Source organism: Mus caroli, chromosome 4 (genome assembly GCF_900094665.2).
Source record: "Mus caroli chromosome 4, CAROLI_EIJ_v1.1, whole genome shotgun sequence".
NCBI lineage: Eukaryota > Metazoa > Chordata > Mammalia > Rodentia > Muridae > Mus > Mus caroli.
The window spans coordinates 21120333-21140136 of record NC_034573.1 but is presented as its reverse complement, the minus strand read 5'-3'; positions in this window follow the sequence as shown (position 1 = coordinate 21140136).

The following is a 19804-nucleotide window of genomic DNA, read 5'->3' as shown; positions in this document are numbered from 1 at the left end:
GGAGACCCTTATCTCAGAAATGCTCCTGGAACCGTTCTCATTTGGGAGGGGGTCGGACTCTGGGGTGAAGAGTTCAAGAATGTACTCTGAGGTAAAAAGTTCAGGTGTGTTCCGGGAACAATCTCTAGATGGGAGGGGTAAGAGAACTCTGAGTTGGAGAGTTCAGTAATTTTCCTCTTTCATCCTCACTTTTATTAGCCGAGTAATATTCCATTTTGTAAGTGAACCACATTTTCTTTATCTACTCTTCTGTCAAGGAACATATGGGTTATTTCCAGATTCTGGCTATCACAAATAAGGCTACTATAAACATAGTGGAGCATATGCCCTGTAGTATGGTGGGGCATCTTTTGTGTATATGTCCAAGAGTGGTATAGCTTATAGCCAAAACCAACTGACCAGGGAATTGTTGTGAGAGAATCCAGAGTAGCTTGGACTCTCTCACAACAATTAGCAGTCAAGACACTGACCCACAGGAATTTGTACAGATCATTTGATCTGGGCAATCTCTCAATTGTGACTCCCTTTTTTAGTGAATTCAGGCTGTATTAACTTGACAGTTAATAGTAACTAGGACACATACACACATACACATTCACACATAGTGATTTGTTCCTTAATTAGGCAATAAAGAATAAATTTCTTGCTACTAGATGAATTCAGTTAATCAAAAATTTCTGAAGAGTTCCTATGTGCAAGAAATTATTCTACCTGTCATAAAATATACATATAAATGAATAAACACTTTTCCTACAGTAACTCTTTTAATATAGAGACATGTACAATTATAATTAAATGAACAAAACATTGCCATATAGATTATTAATAACAACAGTTAATCTTTATAGGTTGAAGAGAATGGCAAGCTCCTAGAATACATAAATTTATTCTAATCTAATAAAGGATAACAGTAGGATGCCCTCAAATTAAAAAAAATAATCAAAAGAAACCAATAACCATGAAGATATCTTAATTTATCTTAAGGGTAGAAAGATAGGAAATTTGGATAATATGGGCAAAAAGCATGCTGAGATGCTGAGTGGCAAATGATTCTACTCTCTAGATGTATCCTGCTTGTCCTACTAAGAAAGGCAAAATATTTTTATAGTGCTAATTAATCCTAAATTGCTCATGGAGACAATCTATGTTTTTACAAAGGAAATCTTATGCTTACTCAGGACCAAAATGATGTATACACTTGAGTTCCTAGCACTTCTTTCTCATTCCCAGACTTAAGCAATACCTCCCATAAATATACTATATAACCTCATACACAGAAGAAAGGTTCTCAATATAACTTTCTTGTAACCTAGATCTTTTCTATGTTAAAAAGCATAAGGATTATTCTTATCCATCTCATATCTCATATATCCTCAGAACTTCCAAGGAATAAACCACCAACCAAAAAGTAAGTACAGATTGGCTGGCAGCCAGAGCATGTGGGAGAACCATCTTGTGCCCCGGGTCCCTCAGATACCAGTCTGCTCAGGAGAGCCTGCTGAGTGCAGAAGCAACATAGCTTCTGGGACAGACCCCGGTTCTGGCCTTCATCTGAAGCCAGGAAGTAGATCTAAGCTCCAGACACCTACTCTCCTTCCCCACCAGAGGAGGGGTGGCAGCCAGGATGGGCTCAGGTGCTAGAGCCATCTTGTGTCCAGGTCCATCAGAGACCAGTCTGCTCAGGAGAGCCTGCTGAGTGCAGAAGCAACATAGCTTCTGGGGCAGGCCCCTGTTCAGACATTCATCTTCAGCCAGGAGGCAGACCTGAGCTCCAGACATCTGTGTTCCTTTCCCTTCAGAGGAGAGGAGGCCTGCAGAGAGTGCTCTGACCTCTGAGACTCAGGAGAGAGTTGGACTCCCAGGAGTGCTGACAGAGGCTAACAGAATCACAGGAAGAACAAGCTCCAGCCAGAGACAGCNATAACAACTAACCCCAGAGATTACCAGTTGGCAAAAGGCAAATGTAAGAATCTTACTAACATAAACCAAGACCACTCACCATCATCAGAACCCAGCAATCCCACCTGAGTGAGTCCTGGATATCCCAACACACCTGAAAAGCAAGATTTGGATTTAAAATCATATCTCATGATGCTGGTAGAGGATTTTAAGAAGGAAATTAAGGGCTGGTGAGATGGCTCAGTGGGTAAGAGCACTCGACTGCTCTTCCGAAGGTCCAGAGTTCTAATCCCAGCAACCACATGGTGGCTCACAACCATCCGTAACGAGATCTGGCGCCCTCTTCTGGAGTGTCTGAAGACAGCTACAGTGTACTTACATGTAATAAATAAATAAATCTTAAAAAAAAGAAGGAAATTAATAATTCACTTAAAGAAATACAGGAGAACACAGCTAAACAGATAGAAGGCTTTAATGAGCAAGCAAAAAAATCCCTTAAAGAATTACAGGAAAACACAACCAAACAGATGATGGAATTGAACAAAACCATCCAAGATCTAAAAATGGATTTAGAAACAATCAAGAAAGCCCAAAGAGGGACAACTCTGGAGATAGAAAACTTAGGAAAGAAATCAGGAACCATAGATGCGAGCATCAGAAACAGAATAAAAGAGATGGAAGAGAGAATCTCAGGTGCAGAACATTCCATAGAAAACATGGACACAACAATCAAAGAAAATGAAAAATGCAAAAAGTTCCTAACTCAAAACATCCAAGAAATCCAGGACACAATGAAAAGACCAAATCTATGGATAATAGGAGTAGATGAGAATGAAGATTTTCAACTTAAAGGGCCAGCAAATATCTTCAACAAAATTATAGAAGAAAACTTCCCAAATCTAAAGAAAGAGATGCCCATGAACATACAAGAAGCCTACAGAATTACAAAAAGGCTGGACCAGAAAAGAAATTCCTCCCAAAACATAATAATCAGAACAACAAATGCACTAAATAAAGACAGAATATTAAAAGCAGTAAGGGTAAAAGGTAAAGTAACATATAAAGGTAGGCCTATTAGAATTACACCAGATTTCTCAACAGAGACTATGAAAGCAAAAAGATCCTGGACAGATGTTATACAAACCCTAAGAGAACACAATTGCTAGCCAAGGCTACTATACCCAGCAAAATTCTAAATTGCCATAAATGGAAAACCAAAGTATTCCATGACAAAACAAAATTCACACAATATCTTTCTAGGACAGCTGCAAGAAGAGAATGCCAAATTTAACAACAAAAATAACAGGAGGCAACAATTACTCTTCTTTAATATCTCTTAATATCAATGGACTCAATTACCCAATCAAAAGACATAGACTAACAGACTGCCTACACAAACAGGACCCAACATTTTGCTGTTTACAGGAAACCCACTTCCGGGAAAAAGACAGACACTACCTGAGAGTAAAAGGCTGGAAAACAGTTTTCCAAGCAAGTGGTACGAAGAAACAAGCTGGAGTATCCATTCTAATATTGAATAAAATTGACTTCCAACCCAAAGTTATCAAAAAAGACAAGGAGGGACATTTCATACTCATCAAAGGTAAAATATACCAGGATAAACTCTCAATTCTGAATATCTATGCTCCAAATACAAGGGCAGCCACATTCATTAAAGAAACTTTAGTAAAGCTCAAAGCGTGCATTGTACCTCACACAATAAGTGGACTTCAACACCCACTCCCATCTATGGACAGATCCTGGAAACAGAAACTAAACAGAGACACATGGAAAATAACAGAAGTTATGAAAGAAATGGATTTAACAGATATCTAAAGAACATTTTATCCTAACACAAAAGGATATACCTTCTACTCAGTACCTCATAGTACCTCTTCCAAAATTGACCGTATAATTGGTCACAAAACAGGTCTCAACAGATACAAAAATATTGAAATTATCCCATGCATTCTATCAGAACACCATGGACTAAGGCTGATCTTCAATAACAGCGTAAATAATAGAAAGCCAACACGCATGTTGAAACTGAGCAACACTATACTATCTCGGTCAAGGAAGAAATAAAGAAAGAAATTAATGACTTTTTAGAGTTTAAGGCAAAAGAAGCCACAACATACCCAAACTTATGGGACACAATAAAGGGAGTCCTAAGAGGAAAACTCATAGCCTTGAGTGCCTCCAAAAAGAAACTAGAGAGAACATACACTAGCAGCCTGACAGTACACCTAGAAGTTCTAGAACAAAAGGAAGCAAATTCACCCAAGAGGGGTAGAAGGCAGGAAATAACCAAACTTAGATCTGAAATCAACCAAGTGGAAACAAAAAGAACTATTCAGAGAATCAACCAAACCAGGAGCTGGCTCTTTGAGAAAATCAACAAGATAGATAAACCCTCAGCCAGACTAACTAGAGGGTACAGGGACAGTATCCTAATTAACGAATTCAGAAATAAAAAAGGAGACATAACAATAGAAACAAAGGAAATCCAAAACATCATCAGATCCTACTACACAAGGCTATACTCAAAAAAACTGGAAAACCTAGACAAAATGGACAATTTCCTAGACAGATACCAGGTACCAAAGTTAAACCAGGATCAGATTAATGACGTAAACAGTCCCATATCCCCTAAAGAAAAAGAAGCAGTCATTAATAGTCTCCCAACCAAAACAAGCCCAGGACCAGATGGGTTTAGTTCAGAGTTCAATCAGACCTAATCCCAATTCTCCTCAAACTCTTCCACAAAATAGAAATAAAAAGTACTCTATCCAAATCATTCTATGAAGCCACAATTACTCTCATACCTAAACCACATAAAGATCCAAAAAAGAAAGAGAACTTCAGACCAATTTCCCTTATGAACATCAATGCAAAAATACTCAATACAATCCTCGCAAACCGAATCTAAGAACAAATTAAAATGATCATCCATCATGAACAAGTAGGCTTCATCCCAGGGATAAAGGGATGGTTTAATATATGGAAATCCATCGACATAATCCACTATATAAACAAGCTCAAAGAAAAAATCACATGATCATCTCTTTAGATGCTGAGAAAGCATTTGACAAAATCCAACACCCCTTCATGATAGAAGTCATGGAAAGATCAGTACTTCAAAGCCCATACCTAAACATAATAAAAGGAATCTACAGCAAATCAGTAGCCAACATCAAACTAAATGGAGAGAAGCTGGAAACAATCCCACTAAAATCAGGGCCTAGACAAGGCTGCCCACTTTCTCCCTACCTATTCAATATGGTACTTGAAGTCCTAGCCAGAGCAATTCGACAACAAAAGGAAACCAAAGGGATACAAATTGGAAAGGAAAAAGTCAAAATATCATTATTTGCAGATGATATGATAGTATACATAAGTGACCCTAAAAATTCTACCAGAGAACTCCTAAACCTGATAAACAGCTTCAGTGCAGTAGCTGGATATAAAATTAACTCAAACAAATCAGTGGCCTTTCTCTACACAAAGGATAAACAGGCTGAGAAAGGAACTAGAGAAACAACACCCTTCACAATGTTCACAAATAATAAAAAATACCTTGGTGTGGCTCTAACTAAGGAAGTGAGAGACCTGTATAATAAGAACTTCAAGTCTCTGAAAAAAGTAATTTAACAAGTTCTCGGGAGATGGAAAGATCTGCCATTCTCTTAATGGCAGGATTAATATAGTCAAAATGGCTATCTTGTTGAAAGCAATCTACATATTTAATGCAATCCCCATCAAAATTCCAACCAAATTCTTCACTGAGGTAGAAAGGGCAATTTGCAAATTCATCTGGAATAACAAAAAAAACCTAGGATAGCAAAAACTCTTCTCAACAATAAAAGAACCTCTGCTGGAATCACCATGTCTGACCTCAAGCTGTACTACAGAACAATTTTGATAAAAACTGCTTGGTACGTGTTGCGGCCTGCCAGCAGTCCACAACACGAACGAACGGTTCAACTGAGAATGGCAGTTCGCTGAAAAGAGAGGAATCTAGACGGGGCAGAAGAAACAATGGAGCTAAGACAACATCCTGATCAAAGCTCAATTTTACTATTTCCAGACACTCAGTTATAAAGGAAGGGGGAGGGAACCCAATATCCCGCCAAGTAACTCAGGGTCCAGTAGCAGGACAAACACGTGTGTGCCTCCAGGCGGCAAAGGCAGGTTCCAGCAGTGGGCGTGGCAGGACGAATGAGCTGGTAGCTCCACCCTTGAGCAAGCAGGTTCCAGGCTGGGGGAAGGGAGGCCACAGGTACGGGTACAGCTACAGAAAGGTAGACCAATGGAATAGAATTAAAGACCCAGAAATGAACCCACACACCTATGGTCACTTGATCTTTGACAAGGTAGCTAAAACTATCCAGTGGAAAAAAGAGAGCATTTTCAACAAAAAGTTCTGGCACAACTGGCAGTTATCATGTAGAAGAATGCGAATTGATCCATTCTTATCTCCTTGTACAAAGCTCAAGTTTAAGTGGATCTTAGAACACCATATAAATCCAGAGATACTGAAACTTACAGAGGAGAAAGCAGGGGAAAGCCTCAAAGACATAGGAACAGGGGAAAATTTTCTGAACAGAACAGCCATGGCTTGTGCTGTAAGATCAAGAATCAATAAATGGGACCTCATAAAATTGCAAAGCTTCTGTACAGCAAAAGATACTGTCAATAAGACAAAAAGGCCACCAACAGAGTGGGAAAGGATTTTTACCAATCCTAAATCTGATAGGGGACTAATATTCAATATATAAAATAGCTCAAAAAGCTGGACTTCAGAAATTCAAATAACCCCATTAAAAAATGGGGTACAGAGCTAAACAAAGCATTCTCAAGTGAGGAATTCCGAAGGGCTGAGAAACACCTGAAAAATGTTCAACATCCTTAATCATCAGGGAAATGTAAATCAAAACAACCCTGAGATTCTACCTCACACCAGTCAGAATGGCTAGCATCAAAAATTCATGTGATAGAAGTTGCTGGAGAGGATGTGGAGAAAGAGGAACACTCCTCCATTGCTGGTGGGATTGCAAGCTTGTACAACCACTCTGGAAATCAATCTGGTGCTTCCTCAGAAAATTGGACATAGTACTACCGGAGGATTCAGCTATACCTCTCCTGGGCTTATACCCAGAAGATATTCCAACTGGTAATAAGGACACATGCTCCACTATGTTCATAGCAGCCTTATTTATAATAGCCAGAAGCTGGAATGAACCCAGATGTTCCCCAACAGAGGAATGGATACACAAAAAATGGTACATTTACACAATGGAGTACTGCTCAGCTATTAAAAGCAATGAATTTATGAAATCCTTAGGCAAATGGAAGTATTTGGAGGATATCATCCTGAATGATGCAACACAATCACAAAAGAACTCACTTGATATGCACTCACTGATAGGTGGATATTAGCCCAGAAACTTAAAATACCCAAGATAGAATTTGCAAAACACAAAACATCAATAAGGAAGACCAACGTATGGATACTTCATTTCTCCTTAGAATAGGGTACAAAATTGCCATGAACGGAGTTACAGAGACAAAGTTTGTAGCTGAGACCAAAGGATGGACCATCCAGAGACTGCCTGGGGGTTCATCCCATAATGAGCCACCAAACCCAGACACTATTGCATATGCCAGTAAGATTTTACTGAAATAACCCTGTTATAGCTGTCTCTTGTGAGGCTACACCAGTGCCTGGCAAATACAGAAGTGGATGCTCACAGTTATCTATCGGATGGAACACAGGGCCCCCAATGGAGGAGCTAGAAAATATACCCAAGGAGCTGAAGGGATCTGCAACCCTATAGGTCGAACAACAATATGAACTAAGCAGTACCCCCAGAGCGCGTGTCTCTAGCTGCATATGTAGCAGAAGATGGCCTAGTCAGCCATCTGTGGGAAGATTGGCCCCTTGGTCTTGTGTCTTAGTCAGGGTTTCTATTCCTTCACAAACATCATGACCAAGAAACAAGTTGGGGAGAAAAGGGTTTATTCAGCTTACACTTTCCACATTGCTGTTCATCACCTAAGGATGCAGGACTGGAACTCAAGCAGGTCAGCAAGCAGGAGCTGATGCAGAGGCCATGGAGGGATGTTCTTTACTCGCTTGCTTCCCCTGGGTTGCTAGCCTGCTCTCTTATAGAACCCAAGACTACCAGCCCAGAGATGGCACCATGCACAAGGGGACCTCCGATTTCATCACTAATTGAGAAAATGCCTTACAGCTGGATCTCGTGGAGGCATTTCCCCAACTGAAGCTCCTTTCTCTGTGATAAATCCAGCCTGTGTCAAGTTGACACAAAACTAGCCAGTACAGTCTTGCATACTTTATATGCCCCAGTACAGGGAACACCACGGCCAAGATGTGGGAGTGGGTGGGTAGGGGAGCAGGGCACGGGGAGGGTATAGGGGATCTTTGGGATAGCATTTGAAATGTAAATGAGGAAAATCTCTAATAAAATAAAAGATTTTTAAAAAGTACAGATGGAGGGACCCATATCTCCAGCTGCATATGTAACAGAGGATGCCCTTATCTGTCATCAATAGGAGGGGAAGCCTTTGGTCCGGTGAAGGGTCAATATCCCAGTGCTGGACAGTGCTGGGACAGGTAGGTGGGAATGTATGAGTGGATATGGGAGCACCCTCATAGAAGCAGGGGGAGAGAGAAGGGGAGAGGAGTTTTGTGGAGGGGAAACCAAGAAGTGGGATAACATTTGAAATGTAAATAAATAGAACAACCAATAAAATAATCTCCTATCTACTTATGAGTATTGTAGTGGCTATTTCTGGTTGTCAACTACACTATATCTGAAATGAACTACAATTCAGAATTGGAAGGTTCACCTGTGATCCTAATCTGGAGGCTGGGAGATACAAGTTTCTGACCTGGATCTTGGCATGGAGACCTTGAGGCATAATGTCTATGAATCCCAGAAGATTAAGACAGGGAGATCTCTGAGTTCAGTGTCACCTGGGACAAAGCAAATCCCAGATCCAGGTGTGCTGGCACACACCTTTAATCTGGACCACACCTTCAGACCTACATAAGGACTTTGGAAGAAGGACGATTCACTTTCTCTTCCTTGCCTGCTTGCCTGCTTGTGGAATTGAGCAAATGCTATATCCTTGGACTTCCATCCTCAACTGTTGCTGACCATTGTTGGGAGTTGGACTACAGACTGTAAGTCATCAACAAATTCCCTTGCTATATAGAGACTACCCATAAGTTCTGTGACTCTAGAGAACCCTGACTAATACATGTATATATTATTCTTTGCTTGGGTTGTGCTTTATTAGACTCTTTGCTTAAGGTCTATATTTAAAATGTCTTTAAAATTCCAACTCTTTATATTGGTTCTTCCTGAAATTATTTTCTGTCATGAAGCCTCCCATCTTATTTTTGCCTGGAGAGAGATCCTAAGGGAAAAGAGAACTCTTCAGCCTTCTTTAGGGAATGAAATTGAGCTGTGCCTCTGTTGCTCAGGGTAACAATGTTTACCAACAAAAAGCAAATGAAACAACCTAAATAGATACCAATAAAATCCCTGGTTATATAAAGGCAATCATTATTAACATGTTAAGATATATTTTTTTTCTCTCCAATAGCAGCTTTTAAGGAATTAGGAAGATAGTTTTGTGAAGACCAACACTTGCTGCTTACAAAGGACCTAGTTTCAGTTCCCAGAATCCATATAATTCCTAGTCTATAATTCCAGTTTCAGAGGAATCAGATGTTCTCCTCTGACCTTTGAGGACCTAAAGTACACACATGACACACATATGTACTCTCGGGAAAATTACTCATGCACATAAAATGAATGAATAAATTTTAAAGTTCCTTTTAATTTTTTAATGGGACAAATATACAGTACAATGATATTCTTTCTCATGTACTTTTACATGAACCTCAGCATATTACAGTGCTTAAAGTATTTAGTGGGTTATTACTGCTTTTTTATTATTTCAAGATATATTTATTTAATTTTTTGATTTCTTGTGATACTGAATATTAATGAAACATTTATATCATAAATGTTACTTGATTTATTATGATGCTGGGTGCCAGAAACATGGTCTGTTTTGTTGGACTGTAACTGGAGTGCCTCCTGGAACACTCTCTTCAGAAGCCCAGAGTCTAATCTATTCCCTTCTTCTCCAGCTTCTAGAGCTCAGAATAAATTTTTGCATCACTTTCTAAAGCAAAAGATTGATAAATATTTTTATTAATTCCTCTATAATCTCATATATTATATTTTAATCTACACCACTTCAATTCTTCTCATATCTGCTTGTCATTCCACTCCTGTTTGTGTCCCCACTTTTAATATTTTTAGTATTTGTTTGAGATGTTCACATATATTTTGATCATACTCACTTTCCTGCACCAACTCTTTCCAAGTTCACAGCATTCCCTACCTACCTGACTTTGAACTTGTTTTTAAACCCATCCTATCAAATTTGTGCTGACCAAATGCTTTTGTATGTACACATTCATTAGAGCTCATTGCAATTCTACCTACAAGTCTCCACACCCTTAATTAAAACCCCCTCCCTATCCTGGCAACTATTCATTACCAATGGCTCCTCAGCTAGGGCTGTGACTTCAAAAACACTTCCCCAGTTTGTGTTGGGATGTTGTCTCATTTGGGTTTGTATGGTTTTTCTTTGTTTGTTTTTGTTTTGTTTTTTGCATGCTATTACAAACACTAACTTCCTTTGAGCAACTTCCTCTCTCTCTTGTTTCTAAAAAAAACTGTTCTGTTGTAATCTACCTATGCTGGTGCTTAATATCATTCTGTTCTAATGCCATAATCCCTGAGCCTTTGGAGCAGAACATATTACAAATGTTCCATTTAGCACTCTGCAGTCCATTATTCTCTGCATCTTGAACAGATGTGGGTCTCTGTGTTAACTACTTCCTATTTACTTAAAAACGAAGCTTCTCTGATGTGGATTAAGAGACACATTAATTTACGGTATGATCATGAGTCATTGGGATTTGGTTTTAGTTTAGCACTCTGTCCCATTAGCATAGGAGCAATAGTAGTTTGTTTCCTAGAATCTATGAGCTGTCCAGCCACAAGTTCTTGGCTTGGCCTTGATGCCAGGTATGGACTCTATGGACTCTATCTTGTAGAGCAGACCTTCATTTCATTAGAATGTGACTGGTTAATCCCACAAAAGTCATGCCACAAGTACAGCAGTGGAATTGTTAGGTTGGCCACTATCGTAGTTCATAGGGTTCGACAGGTGTATTAAGAGAGACAAACTTAATGCATCCCTCATCTGTGTGCATAGTTTTATCACTGCCTATTAAGTGCTACTTAACAAGTACTATTTATCCTCAGTGGAGTGCATAGCTCTATTACTATGAAAGGTCGTCAATAAGGATAAAGGTTCCAGATTAGTACTTGCTTGATTTTTTTTTCAATGCTTTATGAGGAAAGTGTGTGATAGCTCCAGAAACAAGCTCTTGCTTATCAAGTTCTGAGGTGTAACCAAAAGCAAGTGCAAAAATTTAGAGCATTTATGACTCTGTGGGACCTCACCAATCGACAACTGAAAAAGAGGTAGCCATTTAATAGTTTTATTAGTGTCTTATGGTGTTATTGCCACTTTGTTATAGGGCAACTCCATTAAAATCTTTTTATATGTTTTTATGAATAGATATTTAAGAAGTTTTTTCAGTAGTAGTTTTTAGAATTCCCTCTAAACTCCCACTCCATTCAAATTTCCTGCTCGATTATTCTATTCCCCTCTTTTTATGATTATTCTATTCCCCTCTGCCTTGTTTGTATACTTTCAATCCCCTCATTAGTTCATACTAGTTTCCTGACCTACATGGATATTATACGTTTATATATATATATATATATATATATATATATACATATATGTATATATATATATGTGTGTGTGTGTGTGGTGTGTGAAAGTTTATATATATATATGTGTATATATATATGTATATATATATATGTGTGTGTATATATATATGTGTATATATATATGTATATATATACATACATACATACACATTGGACACTTCATATATACTTAAGGTTAATATCTACAAATTATAGCAACCATTTGAATGTCTTTCTGGGTCTGAGTTACGTCATTCAGGATGATTGTTTCTAGTTCTATCCATTTACACGATATTTTCAACTTAATTTTTTCTTCATAGCTGAAAAAATACTTCCTATTTGTATGTGAATGTGCCACATTTTCATTATCAATTCATCAGTTGATCAGCATCAAGGCTGTTTCCAATTCCTACTATTGTGAAATGGGCAGCAACAACAAACATCAATGAGCAAGTAATTTAGAGAAGTTTTGCTGTGTGCCCAAGAGTTCTAGGGCTCGATCATGTGGTAAATACATTCCTAGCTTTTTGAGAAACTTACAAAGTGATTTCCACAATGGCTGTGCCCATTTTTCTTTTCATCACCAATGAAGAAATGGTTCACTTTCCCCAAAGCCATATCAGCACTTGCCATATCTAGCATGTCCCCAGGGACAGACCTGAGTAAGTAGGGCAGCAAGGTAAGGAATAGAAAGACAAATGTACAAATAATCTGGGATTGAGGGAATTCCTCTGCAGAACTCCTGACTACTGGCATGCAGTGGCTGCTGCACTGCAGCCACAGTGGTGAGGAGAAAGCACAAGCAACAGGGTAGTCCTCCTGCCTGCACAGGTCCCCACCACCTTCCTGTTCTCAGCCTAAGTTCTGGAGAGTCTACTTCCTAGGAAAGGCCTCTGAAAATGCCAATTGGAGGAGCTGGCACATAGCTTACATAGTCACGCAGTCCAGACCTTCACCATGCCTTTGCCATCTGTGTACTGCTTGGCTTTTGCCAAATGTAATGAGAAAGCAGTTAAATTGAAAGCAAATATAGCATCCCTACATTTTTCTCTTATTGTCTGTTTTTCAAGTAGCCTAATTCCTATCAACTTCCTTGAAAATCACAGGCATGCTTCCTGAACACAGTCCAGAAATCTATGAAGCTGAAGAGCCTTCACAGCACTTCTGGGGTTTCTTCCCACTTTCTCCCAAAGCACCAACACATTTCGACCTATCTCAGAATTTCATTTGTCCCATGTTTTACACCTAATGCTTTAAACTTTATTCCCTCTATCCCTTTATTAGTACCTTCTTCCTTCTTTCTTTCTCTGCCTTTGTTTCTTCCTTTCCCTGTATTTCTTCCCTTTCCTATATTGGTTCTTTATCCTGTGTAACCATGCTACTCTCAAGAACATTCCTTCCTCTGACCAATGAGAACACCCCATAGAGGTGTTGAAGGTCTCTGTTGTTATTTGGGCACCATTTGCCAAATACTTACATTACTCCCAGGGACTCAGTCTGAATAAGAAGGATATGAGGGAATTAGTAAAGGGCAAACAGAGGGACACATGGACAGAAAGCTGGGTTGAGAGGACTGGACACTTCTGATGGGGGAGGCCCCCCTCCCCTGTCTAGGAAGTTTACTTGTAATTTCTGGTGGCTCACACCCCTGCCAGGGGAGTGTTTTGGATTGCCCTGGTGCTATTGGTATTTTGATGCTAATTTCGCTTCAAGAGGGACCGCCCTGCTTGTCAACTTTCTCCCCATCTTAACTTGTCAAATAAAAGCTAGAGCCTGAGATTGGGCAGTGGGAGGGAAAGGTGAGGTTGGAAGTTTTAGAGAGGGGAGAGAAGGAGGAGGGGGAGACAAAGAGTCTGAGGAGAAAGAGGAAGCCTGAGGAACAGTAGGTAGAAGAAAGATGGAACAGAACCACGTGGTCTGGAGGAGCCACAAGTAGCAAGGGATCTCATAGCTAGGGAATAGAGTGGTGTAGTGGTATATCTGCCCAATCTAGGCATGCAGTTTATAAACATTATAACTGAGTTGTGTGTTCTTTGAATGGGTTTATTGGTGTTGGATACTTACCACAACAGGAGAGACTGCATTTTTCACATTCCTTGTCTGTTCCCAGTTCTCAAAGCAGGGTCTTAGTGTTTCACTGCAGTGGTTACCTTATTTCCTCTTTAAATTATCCTTTGGTTGGGGTTGAGAGAGATGGCTCTGGCTCTGTGATTTTACTGCTAACAACCATCTGTAACTCCATTTCCAGTGTATCCAGTGCTTTTCTCTAGTTTCTGCAGGCACCAGCCATGCACAGACATGCATGCAGGCAAAACACTTATGCACATAAAAGAGGTCTCTCTGTTAAGAGTTTACGCTGAGTATCTGAACGTTAACAATCGTGTGGACAATGCTCCTTTGAAAACTAAACATTTATAGGCTCAGGTGATTATGAGCTGTGTATATTTGGGAATCACTGTTCACCTTACTGTAAACACTTACTAGGGACTGGCGTTTGGAGACCCAGCCATGAATCAGTTTCTATACATGTATTCATGGAGCTTATCGTCATACAGTCTTTTTAAATGCACACAATTCAGGCATAAGTGAATTTTGACAATATTCTTTAACAAAGAAGTTCCAGCAAATACATCTACATTCTTTTTCTATTTTAATAGAAAGAATTATAAACTACCTCTTAAAATGAATAGACCCAGAAAATAATCTTGAAGGAGCTGTGAGTTCCTGATATAGAAAGAGAGCACAGGAGCTCATCTATTTTGAGATATAATGAAGCTTATGTTAGTTTTCTGTCTTTATGAACTTATTTTCTTTCATAATAGAAGATATATTTTCTTTCCTAATAGAAGATATGGTAAGGTCATTTGACTCTAATGCATGGTCCCTTGGAAAGGAAGAAACTCTAGTCCTTAAAAGGACAAAGTCTGCATTTTAAGTGGTACAGCATTTGCAACTTGGTTGAATGTGGCAGGACACTTTTGCAGGATCATAGTACCTGAAGCTTCATTCCTTCAAATGCAGAGAGGCTCTGCATGGATGTTTGCATTAACTTCCCCCTCAGAGCATGCAATCTCCCTGCTGGCTCAGCTTTCTACTCTAGGCATGCACCTACTCAGCAGTCATTATCCCTGAGTGGAACAATCTCCATTGGAGAAATTGCCTCTGCTTACTCATTAGTACATTCCCTTCTACCAGCACCTATTATCTAGCCAGGAGCTTTGTATCATTCATCAATGTGGACAAAAGGGTGATACAGCTACCTCCATCCCTCACAATTACCCTGACCTGATAAAATGCAGGAGTCACAGAATGTCTATACTTAGAAAAGCCTAACACTTTGGTCAAAAATTATTTTATGGTGAGCACTATAAAATCTGAGAATTTATCTCACTTATAGATTCAGGAATCTATGTTTAAAAGCCAACATCTTTGATCCCAGTAGCAATTGTGAGTAGATTTATTTGAGTTAAACTGGATTCCTGGTGGCCAGAATAGTGGTCATCCTCAAGATTTCATAGTACATTTAACAAAAGACTAGAATAGTAGAAAGAGCTACGTTGTCATTCAGTAGGAAGTGTAGAACTCTACTCAGGGATTTCTTAGAGTTATATGTGCCAAATTCTATCATATAACACTCTAAACATGTATGCAGCCAAATAGGACATAAAGAGCAGAACAAAAATATAATTGATGCCAAAATTGTAAGTGAAACTGGGATTGAAGGACTCAAAAATTTGTAGCAGGACACACATGGACAAAACAGAACAAGACATGACATTAAGAAGCACACTGTGATTTATTTTTTAAAGGCTTTTCCTTGGGGATTTCCTGTTTTGTTCTGTTTTGTTTTGTTGCTACTTATTAGCAAGAATGTCCTAAGTGGCTTTTACTTGGGGAAAACTGAAGACATAATGGTTAATAGGTTAGATAGAGAGAGTCATCAGTAAATAGAATTCTGAAGAATACAGAATATGCAGATGGAGTTAATAAGAGCAATGTCTAATGGTGAGCCATAAAAGAGAAGAACTCAAACTGTACTCTTCTGTATAGGCCTTTTGGTTCCTAGCAGTTATCACTGCCTAGAACACTATCCTTCACCAGCACCCTGTACTTCAGGATACAGGCTTCCCTTGATCTGTGAGTTTGCTTTCCAGATGAGAGGAACAATGACATTTAAAGTTATTAAATGACACTTTGTGGCCAGGTTTGGGAAACCGCAGTGGAGGAGAGGCATGTGATATTCAGGAAACAGAGGAAGACCCATTAAAATAGAGATGAGAAAATGCTGGCTGAAAATGCAAGCATTTGGCTAGGTATAGGAAACAAGAAGACCATTCATTGCTGATAATCAAATGCAAACATTGCTGGTATTTTCATAATGGGATAAGAGAAACCTTAAGTACTTTATGGTATTTGGAACTGTTATAGTAATAAAATGACAGTAGAAAGCACCAAAGGCACTCTTGGGTTACTGAGTTAGGCCAGTTCATGAAAAAATTTATGAGAAAAAGTATGGATTGTTCCTCTTCACTCTCCACACTTTATACCATTGGCCATCTCTGCCTAATTGGCAATCTCAATGACTGATCACTCTTGGTATATTCCCCTAAAGTTAAGGTGCATGCAACTGTTTTCTTCAAGTAATTCACCCACTAAACGTATGACACATTCTTTTAATTCTGTAGTTTAAATTAACAAAATATGTGATGACAAAAGAAAAATAGATGGAAGGAAAAAAGGGCAAATGAGCAAGAGTCACAATAGGGCAAAATCAACAGATCCTAACAGATGTTATGTATGTGCTTACATGACCACACACATAAACTTAAAATGGATGCATCCTCTCAGATATTCTGGATATATTTACATGAACACATGCACATAAACGTTCTACAAAAGAACTTTCATTAATTTACTCATTACTAGTTATTTGTTTACTTTAGAGATTGATATAATTAATGTTTAGAAATGTACCCAAGTAATTATGTAGTGTTTAGAATTATGTGATACAGAAAATGAGACTTTGCAGTAACTATGATGACAGCATATTTGAAATATGTTAAAATCTGGCATATAAGATTACTTCATATATGGTAATAAAAACAAATGAGGGGTTCAGAAAGGAAAGTAAATACATCATCTACATGAAAAGTGTTGAAAAGTGATGGGGAATAAAAAAGACTACTGGCAACACTGGCTCCACCCACCTCAACCTTTCTAGAATGGCAGGGGAGGAGCAGAGTGCTCAGAGTTGCAGGATAGGACATTACCCACAATTCTAACTTGCCACACCCACTCCAGTAGTGACTCACATGACAGGCCCAAAAGCTTGGACACAGTCCTGAGGCGAAAAGTTCATGGAAACAGTCTCCTGAAACCCAAAACTGTCCTTGCTTTAGTCAGTGAATGGATCTGTGTGAAAGAAATTTCAGTATTGTTTTATAATAGGTGCCTCCAAGCAATGACTTGCCAAATACCTAAGCAAAATTGAACTTTGCTTCCTGGCCTTCACCAATGCCCTAGGTAGTCCTTGAGGCGACCCTGGGCTTGGAATTTAGTAGGAATGTTGCCTATTCAGTAACATTCAAAATTACCTATAGTATTGTGGGAGAAACCATGAAAGAAATCAGGCATTAAAATTTACTTGAATAGAGCTAGAAATCTCAGGGCTAGTCTACATAGTAAATACAAAAAGCTGAGTCACTCCCATATACTGGGATTTATAATGGTTTAGGAAGTAGATCGGGTTGTGGCTTAAGGAGGAACTAGAGTATTGCATTATTCATGAGAAGGTTAGCTAGAGTGGAACTCCCTAATTAGAACTATGGCTTGGGCATGAAAGCCCTTGCCCCAGGAATGTAAATACTTCACACCTGGCTTCTAAGACTATAGCTGACCTTAGATAGAGCTGACTTTGTCTCAGTTGTTTTATTGCCTAGTTCCTGCCAGTCTTTATGTTCGCATTCCTCTGTTTTGTGTAAGAGCCATTAAGCATCCAGTAACCTCATTGTACCTTACTGATGTGTCACCTAACTTCCCTATTTTCTTCCGTATTAAAAGTCTGGTGCTTTCTTTGAAAAATTACATTCAGATACAGCACACTCCCTTGTGTCTGTGTCTGTTTGTCACCTTTTTGCCAACTCCTGCCCACCTGTATCGGGACCTTAATTTCTCCCACGGATTGAGGGGGGCTGACTGAGGCAAGTCTGTGGCACTAACACCTTTTACAAGAGTATTGCACAAATCTGAAAACTACAGGGTGATGCAATGTGAATCAACTTTAATTGAATTGCTCTGGCAGTAATAAAAGATATTTTTTAAAGCAAGTGGGCATACATATAAATATTTATGGAATAAAGTCCTTCCCTTGGATTCAACATCAGGAAAATCTATTAATAACCATAAATGTACTAGAACAGGACATTATGATTATTTTAATAGATAGTAAAAATTAATTTGATCAACTAAGCAAATTTTCATGCTAAAAAAACTGGAAATGGGGTACTTAGTATGGTAATTGCTTAGAAGCAGTCAATTGTATAATGAAAAACGCATTCTACACCTCAAAATTCATGATAAAATTTAAATGGTATTGAATTATACTTGGAATAGTATAGCAGTCTGTCACTAGGGCCATAGGACATGATGCTGAATGTCTGGTGAATGTGTTTTAAAGACAAAGAGATGATTTAGATAGAAAAATCACATTTACAATGTGAACAAGTATTCATAGGTAACAGCAAGTACAGCAAACACACCACCATGCTAGCCCACTCTATGGATATGAAATACACATAAGATCAAGGCTCCTTTGGGCTAATGAGGATAATAATCTGCTGGAATTTTATTTTCAGTGCTCAAAATTAATCTCAGGGTCATATGCATTTTACCATTGACCATAGAGCATCAGACTATGCAATATGTAATTTAAAGAAAGTTATCTTTAAATTTAGCAAGAAACATGAGGAATCTATGTAATAAAAGCCTGCAAAAACTTAAGTAACATGAACTAAGACTCACTGGGGAACACACCAGCCTCAAATATAAATCTATAAACATGTTCCCAGAGAATATATCTCTAAACTGTACATTTCTATACACTTAACTCTAAAATTTTATTGAAATACAGTCAATATCCAGCGTCTTTTAATGCATGTTGGCTCGTTTATTCTAAAATTTGTAAAAAATGTATAAAAACCCAATTTTAGCTAACATAATTGAAATAACATCAATAAGAAAAATGATGTTACAAATTTTATATGTACATACAGTCTGGTACATAGGTGCTCTAACTGATTGTCAATATTGTTCATTCATTTCTATTGAAGTTGTACTATTCATTCAACTGTTCATTCAACTATTGAAGTTGTACCACAAATTTTTGTGTTGATTGTAAAATTTTGATGTCTGATGCAAGGTTACACAATTGTAATATTCTTAAATGCAACAAGAAATATCCTAAACTTTAAGGATTTTGATTATCAAGATACCACAGAAGTGAAGACATTGCACAAAGTGAAGGTATTTGTAACCCATAAGGTACATTTGTTTCTTCACATAGAAATTAATAAAAAAAAATAAAATGAACTTAGATTGAAAGCAGGCATTTTTCCAGTAAGCCTAATAGCCAGAGGGATGTGAACCGGTGGATATCTTCAGGATGGAGGGGAACACATAAATTAAAGAAAATTCAATTTGATAATATTTTGGGGTAAATATTAAAAGACAGTTTTTATAATGAAGCAAACTAGTTGATGCAAAATAGATTTGTATGTTTAGGAATTTCAAATCATAAATGCGTAGCAAACATGTTTGCATGCAAAATCAGAAAATATTTCACTTATTTAATACGCAATGCCAGGAAGATAGGATGTTTAGGAAACTACATATTTTCAAAAACCTATTTTTCAAAAGAGCAAGGTGTTTAACACAACATACTGCTTAATGGTAATAGTGAAACAAGACTTTTTGGCTTAAGCTTTTGCAGTCAGCACTAGGGTATTTTCTCT